This window comes from Meles meles, chromosome 8 (genome assembly GCF_922984935.1).
Source record: "Meles meles chromosome 8, mMelMel3.1 paternal haplotype, whole genome shotgun sequence".
NCBI classification, from domain to species: Eukaryota; Metazoa; Chordata; class Mammalia; order Carnivora; family Mustelidae; genus Meles; species Meles meles.
The window spans coordinates 78,981,589-78,990,469 of NC_060073.1; the positions used below are offsets into that span (position 1 = coordinate 78,981,589).

Below are 8,881 nucleotides of genomic sequence, written 5' to 3' on the forward strand. Positions count from 1 at the left end.
GCTTCCAACAGAGCTGCTTGGAGTTCCCACCCCACTCTTGGCTGAGTGATCTTGACATATCCTGCCCTATCAGGGTCTGCATAACAGAGCACCTAGCAGCAGGAACCACACAGTAATGCTGGACTAACCCACTGGCACTACCGAGATCCTGTCCTATGCCATTGTGAGTATACTTTTCACATCCCAGAACAATTTAGCCATCTTGGAGGGAGGACAGGCCGGAAGTGACTAAGTCTGAGGGAAATAAGAAAAGCTGGGATAGAGACGTGGCTGAGAATGAGGTAGAGGGTCCTGAATCATCACAGCCCAGGGCATAAATCCTTTGCAGCCAATGGGCTTTAAATCATAGCTCATTAGCCTACCTAGAGGTTCCCTGTTTTCCTCTTTCGAAGAAATAAGTAACCAGGACAGTTACTTCAGTTTTTACTAATCTTATTCAGTAGGTACATAAAATTCTATTTTTATGGTGGAAGATTGCTGTAGAAACTGCATGCTTCACTTCTTGCTGGACTTTACCATGGACTTGGTGACCTTGCCAGCCCTAGAGGACTTCACCGCCTTAATAACTTAATAACTCGCACGGCCACTGTTGTTTTCCTGCCCCACATGGCAAAGCAGCCTAGAAGAGGAAGAATGAGGTTTCTGGAAAGTGGTACGGAAGGAGATGCTCCTTAGCCCCTGCCTCCCCCAAAGGAGACAGTGCTTTCTTCCCATGACTCAGTAGTAACCTGACTCACCTAGAGGTGGGGACTCTGAGAAGGTCTCTGCACATGTGGCCTTGACAGGGTCCACCTGCACAATGGCGTCAGTCACAACGGACTTCAGGGCCTTGGGGTTGTCCTCGAGCTTCCTGCCCAAGCACCGGTCAATCTTTGCCCTCAGTTCGGCAAACTGGCAGGAGACGTGAGCTGTATGGTGGTCCAGCAGGGGACTAGAGCCATTGTGGATCTGCCCGGGGTGATTTAAGACAATCACCTGTGCTAGAAAGCTGGCAGGCTCCATGTGGGGTGGAGGGGGAAGGGAGTGGGGGGGAGGGGGTTGGATCGTTCTTGCTGTTCCGACACGAATCCACGGTGAATGTCCTTTATGGACACATTCTTCACATTGAAACCCACGTTGTCACTGGGCAGGGCCTCACGATGCCATCTCCCGACTTGACCTCTGTGGTGGGGTTCGTGGGGGCAGCAAAGGTGACCAACATGCCAGGTTTCAGGAAGCCTGTCTCCACGCAGTCCACAGGCACAGTGCCAACGCCTGTCCCAGAGAAGAAGTCAGAGTTGTCCCACATACTCTCCCCCAGGAGAACTGACTTCTCCGGAGGTCCCTTGGTTCTGCATTCAAGGACAAAGGACCACCTACAGAACCTGTATGAAGCACCGAAAGGACTGGGAAGCATTTAAATGACCTAAGTTGGAAATGCTGGGTGCTCTTAGACTTTGAATCCTAGCTCAGAAGCTGTGGATTCGAGTCGGGATGTGAATTCTGGCCATCACACACCAGAGCTCCTTCCTAACTTTTCCTCATTCCGAAGTGAACAGTCTCCCCTCTGCCCAGCCCAGCCGTGCCCAGGGGTCCTGCCTCCTAGTGAAATTCTCCTCTAGTTCCACAAATGAGCTTCTAGTCCTTCCTGGAGCCCAAGGAGGCCCCTGGGAGCAGACTGCTTTACCTGGGATGTGCCAGAGATCATGTTCTTGAAGTCCCTGTGGCCTGGGGAATTGATGATGGTGATGCAGTACTTGCCAGTCTCAAACTTCCAGAGCCGAGATGTCGATGACAATGCCACGCTCTCTCTCTGCCCTCAGCTTGCCCAGCACCCAGCCATATTTGAAGGAGCCCTTGACCATCTGGGGAGGGGTGGAGGAGTAGCGTGCATGGATGACAAGCAGACAGGTTGATCACAGCCAACTCCGGGCACCTTGACTTGTAGCGTGCACCCTGCTTTCTGCACTCTGCAACTAGACCCACCTGGAGAGGGGATGGACCTCAACCCCTGCTATTCCTAGCCAAAGGGGGTACCTTACCTCAGCTGCCTCCTTCTCGAACTTCTCGATGGTTCTCTTATCGATAACCCCACACTTGTCAACAAGGTGCCAAGTGGTGGTGGACTTGCTGGAGTCACATTGTTGCCAATGACAACAATATTGATATGGCTCTTCTCTTTGCCCATGGCTGAGGCTTCACAAGTCCTTGCTGGACAGACAGTGGGAGTGGATGAAGCCAAAGCATTCCAAGCTTGCCTCTTCTTTGCTTTATTTCCCTCCACACTGCTTGGGTCCAGCACCCCTTTCCACCTCAAAGCCTAGCCCAGAGTCCAGGACAGGGCTGCAGGTTTAAGCTCACAAGTAACACTGACCCCGCCTAGGCTCACATGCGGGGACGAGTCCCAGGGCCCTGCTGGGCATTTCCGAGCTGTTCTTCCTCATCCTTTCTCCTATGTGGGCCTTCCCAGAATACCAAGTCTCAGCCAATCTCTACCCCCACCAACCCCACCCCCACCCCCTCTGGCTTACTTCTAGTGCAAGAGACCCTGATGCTTTCTGGTTTGCAGCTAGTCCCCTTAAGTCCTCACCTTCAAGAAAAAGAGGCAAACTTGATCCAAGGACCAGCAAGAATGACAGTAGCTGTGAAGGCAGAGAACATCTTACATCTTGCTTTTGTAAAGCTTGCACCAGACCCTTCTTCTGGCTCCCACCAAATCTGAAACCACAGCTAACGGCTTAGAAAATGCCACTCCCTAACGCCAGGCCCAATTTGGGAGACATTTGACCTTGACTGATTGGGTGTTTGGATGAAGAAAGTGTGGGTGAGGCTCCCTAATGCTTTTTTAAGTAGACTTGCTGGGCATGTGGAGTGGGAGGGGGGAAGGGCTGGATATGAGACAAAAGAAAATACACAATACAGGTGCATAGGACCGGATTTGTGCAGGTACTCCCTCAAGACTAAGAGCAGAGTGGTCATGGCTTTTCATTCATTCATTCATTCATTCATTCATTCAGCATTTATTGAGGAGTACAGCATCCAACACTGTTCAGAAGAACAAGGACCCCCAAATTAGGAAGCACTCGTGGCCTCTCTTTTGAGAAGCACTTGGGCCCCTGGAGAGATGGCAGTCCCTTCTGGGTCTCCTCCAAGTCAGTGGTCCAGAATCACTTAAAGAGGGGGCTGTTTGGATTGCATTGAGACCGGCTACAGCTGTTTGGAGCCTTCTCCGAGGCCAAGTATGTCCTCATCCTTCCCCTGGGAGGTCCTTGGCAGAGCTCCGTCACACACAGTAAATGCTCCCTTGTTTCCCCAGCCGCTTGCCCCAGTTCCTGATTGGGCCAGGAGGATGGGAGGCCGGGGGGCATCTGGACTTCCCGGGTTCCTGGTCCCATGGAGGCCCACCTCCCTGAGTATTGCCCACTTGTCATTTTTTAAATGACCATTTTCCACCTTTGCTCCTAAAGCACCAAGAAACTAGAGTGTCGGAGATATGAGGACCTTAGGAAACCTTGAAATCTTCCCTTTGTTGCAGAAGCAACTAAGGTCTCAGGTGATAAAGCCCTTCTTCAAAGATTCAGCAACTCCTTGTTCGGCACTGTCACTGTGTTCTCCTCATCCATTCACCTTCTAGAAGAAAAGAGGCAGAGCCCATGTGTCCATCCCACTAACATCTGGGAGGAGCCACTGCTTCCTCTGCCCTGTGGGAGCAGCAGATGCAAATATGGATGATACTCGGGGTGCCTGGGTGGCTCAGTGGGTTAAGCTGCTGCCTTCGGCTCGGGTGGTGATCTCGGGGTCCTGGGATCGAGTCCCACATCGGGCTCTCTGCTCGGCGGGGAGCCTGCTTCCCTCTCTCTCTCTCTGCCTGCCTCTTTATCTACTTGTGATCTCTGTCTGTCAAATAAATAAATAAAATCTAAAAAAAAAAATATGGATGATACTCCCCTGTGACTATTAGAGGGGCTCACACTCTGGACCACACGAAGCTCTTTTGATGTAAGGATATAGGACTAGGAGGGCTGTCATTGGGGCTGACTGGTTTAGGAGAGTCCCAGGCATGTGAGGAGGTGAGGACGGCTTCACAGAGGAGAGACTTTCTTGGGTCTTAGACAGTGAGCATGTTGGGGCCCACGGGGGTGGGGGTGAGTGGGGAGGGCCACTCGCTAGGCAAAGGAGTCTGCTGAGCACAATGCCTACACTCCATTTGCCCAGAGGGCAGGGAATGGATTGGAGAAAATGGTAGCTAAAAAGATGAAGAGGGAAAGATTATGCATTAACTCCTCAGCATTTAATTTTCCTCCACTGTAAATCTAATTATGTAATCCCCCTGCTTAAATCTCTTGATTACTCTTTATTGCCCTCAGGGGGAAAATTACCCGTTCATTACATGAGACTGAGACTGGAGGCAGAGGGCCCCTTAGGAGCCTAATGCAGGAGTCCTGGAGGGAGGTGGGGGCCCTAGCCACGCCAAGCCACGGATCTGCACTGGATATAAGTGGAAAGGGAATCAGAAGCCAGGGAGGGAGACCAGGAGCACTCACAGGGGCCCTTGCCGTCAGGATGGGGAGCACAATGTCTTCTCCCTCCTCCCAGAGTCAGGCTCAAACCCTCGAAGCAGCTCCCAGCTCCTGGAGGACTGTGCTGTGAGCTCTAAGGAGTTGGAGTCTAGCCCTCTCCCTGGCTCTGCGTCCCATGCACACAGGCAATTGAACTGATCCCTCCCCTAGTGAAATTCCCCAGGTTTAACGTGAAACCGTAATGACATCTCATTTAAGCCTCGCCAAAGTCACACAGAGGCAAATTGAGCATATAAGACAAATTCACTTCAGAGTCAGACCTGAATCTAAATGCAGCTTCCCCTACTCATACGAGCTACGTGAATTAGCCTTTCTCTGCTTCAGTTTCCTTGTCAGTAAAGTAGGGAACATATCTGCCTCCTGCTTCTTGGATGGATTATGTGAGATCATTCTGCCCAGTGGCACATGGCACATGGCAGGTGATAAATAATGGGCACCTACTAGCCCGTCTTCCTCTCCTTGTCTTGTGTGGCCAGACTCCTCTGAGAGGGGAAGCACTCCCGTATAGACAAAACAATCTGCCCAAGGTCACAGACTACATTAATGAAGAAACAGGAGGCTACCTCTCAGTCTCTGGGCTTCCAGGCTTCTTCTGAGCCAGACTGTCTCCTCATTAAGAATTACTATTACACTCCTTCCATTTGAGCCACTTACATCGTATCTCTGTGGTCTTGGCTGACTCAGAACTGGAGGAATAATCAGAATTAAGAGGTTTTCTGACTTTGAAATAAGCTGAAGGGTAAGTGTTCCTGATAGAATGACTTTTCCTGCCTAGTATAATTGGCTGTTGCTAGGGGAAATATCCCCACTACTTACAATTTTGAAGGGACCTGGACATTAATTATCAGTTTATTAGAAACAGTATTTACAATTCATAAACACAAAGGCATCAGAGGTTCTGGAATGGGATGGTTATGAATTAGAAATGAGTCTATAGTGACTATCATGCAGGCTTTGGATGGGATGAAATAAGATCATTTAGATGGACAAGCCAAGGCAGTGAAGAAATGCTGAGATAAACGGAGTGACGCGGTCAAGATACACTTGCTGGGCAGCTACGTAAATATGAAGAGAGGTGACTTTCGGGAGCACCACACCAAGAGGGTTAATTCCTAAAGGACTAATTAGAATATGTCTCCAATTTTAGCATATGAAGTAAATACATATATCAAGTCATTTATCTCTCTAGATAACTATTAACCAAAGCGCCTTGGTCTCTAGAGCTAGTGAGCAGAGGTATAGCTATCAGATTCTGCTACTTTATCTGAGTTTCTAGGCACAGAATGCATTGCAGACATAGACCAAGTCTGTTGATGGCACCAGGATATTGACAAACAAATGAAATGAACCAGCGTTAGCAATGGGGAGCTTTAAAAGATCGAAGTTTAACATCTCGTACGGACAAGTCGGAAGAGCCACCAGCACTTTGGTTTTGGTGGGCTGTAGGATTAGATCTGATTTGAACAAAATGGATTCACTGCACCATTGACCTGTCTTCTGTGTCCCTGGTAGGTATAAAACCATTCTCTCTGGGGGAAGTTTCAGTAAGATTATGGGTGTCTTCCACAAGGGGTTGGGTTGAGGTGGATATGGGGGAGACTCCTTTTCTGATTCCTTCTACTGACCAAGCTCCTGGTGTTCTAATTTATAAAATGGAATTTTCCCAACTTCACAATTGTTTTGACTTAGTTCAGCCCGGTTTTCAAATGTGCGAACAAGTAGATAGAGCCAACTTGTTCCTAGGGTCTGATCGCTTCAATAAAGAGAGATCTAGTTTACAGACCAGCAGAAATAGGAAATCAAATCCTAAGTAAGAAGGACTTACTTCTTTGGAATGAATATTTATAACATGTCTTTTCTTGGGCAGTCTTGAAATAGGAGATAGACCTTGATGATCTGCTCCCACTGACTCAACAGGCTCAGCCCCCACCGCACCCAGGAGCTGCATGAAGTCAAAACTCTAGATGAAACAAAGCCCTTAACGTTGTAGTGACTCTAATTTGGTGATCTTTCTGCTCAGATAAGTCTTGCTCAGGTCTGGAACGGAGACAAGGGAAGAGGGTCCTTTCAGTGATCACTTCAGGGGAACCTGGCATTGTGGAAGTTCTGGCCAAGCCCCAGTAAAGTAGAGAGCTTTTCCTGTGAACTATCCAAACATCATTCATTAAACAAAAATTTCTTGAGCATTTTGTGTTATTGGACCCTCACCACCACCCCGCCAGTGCCATAGATGGGTATTTTTGCTGAACCTTCCTTTAGGAATGGCCCGGAGAAGTAAAACAAATTGTCCAAACCACATAACTAGTTTGTAGGGGGGAGTGTGGGGGCGTGGGGGTGTGACATTTAAACCAACATGTGTTCCCTTTTTAAAATATTATTCTTACCCCAGCTGGGTTATGCTGCCTCTTTGGAAGTCCCCTAGGCATTGTTCTAGTATGGTACCTTCATGTGATGTGGAAAGTGAGGCTAGGGGTAAGGGTGTTTCAATCTGATTTGAGACCATAAACATTTATGTGAGAGGCACTGAGCAAGGAGGATCCATGCTTCTAGAAAATCCCAGGCCAGCTAAGGTGATGCCCTCCCACCCACACTCTGTAGGCTCTCACAATTCAGAGGTCTGTCTTTGGAAGGGGAAACACAAGCCTTCAGGAGACCCTGCTGATTCACTTAACCCTATGTGCCTCACCTGAGCCAGCATCCGTCCAACAAAGGAAGCCCCTGGTAATATTTACATGATTACTTTCCTCTTCTGGTGCTCTAGAGTTAACATCTCTTTCTGCCAGGACCACGGTTAATTTTAAGACTCCCAATCTCTATTCACATTGGATTATAGGCCAGGTAGAAGTATAAATCCAAAGGTGAGTAGATTTTGAACTTCAGTCCAGAGGCAGGGCCGGGCCCAGAATGGTGACTAAAACTGTCAAGGCAGCCTGTCCTCCAGCCCCAGATTCAGCTTGGAGAATAATCTTTCAAGGGCAGGACTGGAGCAAAGGAAAGTCTCCTTTCCTTTGCGTTTCAATGGATAGAGAAGGAAGTAGGATGAAGAGAGGGTGGTAGTAGGTGGTGGTACGAAGAGGATGTTAAGGACACAGTTAAAGTTAAGTGTCTTGGGAGTTTTCCTTCTGAAAACAGCAAGTGTCTGGGAAGTCAGTAAAGGCAAGTGAGTGTAGAATTGCCTATTCATTCATTCATTCATTCATTCATCCATGTAGCAATGGGAAAGTACATATTTCCAGTCGTACCTTTTTTCATTGTAAAGTGTGTGATAGGGGGAAAATCAGTTTGTAGATACCCCATCTTTGATTCTAGAGATTTCAGTTCAGTTTCTGCCTTTCATCGATCACTGTGACTTTCCATAAGCCACACATCCGCTGAATGGTGGGCTCTTCATCAGTAGAACAGGACTGATAACCATTCCTGACCCATCCCTCTACCAGTCCTTAGGAGAATCAGACAAGTGAACCCATGGGCTCCATGAGGGACCCAAAGAGCAACTAGAATCAAAATGAGTAGAGACCGAGAGCTTTGACATTGACTCTGCTGTGCTGGCAAGAATAGACATCATACCCAGAACACTGGAGGAGAAAAGTGATTATGTAAATATGACCAGGGACTTCCTTTATTTGATGGATGCTCAGGAATCATGGCAGACTTATTCATTGCTGTTTCCAAGATGCAACTCACGGTGATTTTCATGAAGTCCATTCATGAAGGATCAGTGAAGTGCTCAGAATGTCTATTCAGTGTCCATACATTGGTTCCATCTAAAGCACTTATACATCTGAACTCATGCTATTAGCCCATGAACACATGCATGTTTTATGAATACTTTGGTTTGCTTTTGGAAGTAACTTTTATTTGGTCTATTGAGAGAGAGTAAGAGAGAGGAAAAAAAAATATATAAGGCAAAACAAGGTTCTCCTTCCTCTGGGAAACTTGCAAATTCTTGCCCTCCCCTCCCCCCACACCAGTATCTATCCTAATCCAGATTACCCTGCTCCAGGGTTGACAATACATTGGCTGAACAATTAAAATATTATCCCGAGGAACGTCAGATTCCACAGTGCAGGACTGATTATTTAGCATTTATGGATAACACACATACTTGCGAACTGTTTTATAATCATTTCATGGTTGCTCTGTGAGCGATAATGAAAGCAAAACAACTTTCAGTGAAGTTACTCAAAGGGACAGAGTTGTTGTGCCAATGATGTGCTATAGAAATGCAAATTAACAGGATTTGTAGCATAGTGAAAACTGCTTATATCATTTTTCATGGGACCAGCCTGTAAAAGCTCAAATAGTTCCCTGATTTATAGATC

General features: G+C 47.6%; 1 pseudogene; it reads right to left on the reverse strand.

Annotated features, from left to right (window-relative positions):
* Positions 1-495: 495 nt before the first annotated feature.
* LOC123948800 lies at positions 496-2,167 on the reverse strand (annotated as a pseudogene).
* Between the last annotated feature and the right edge of the window lie 6,714 nt (positions 2,168-8,881).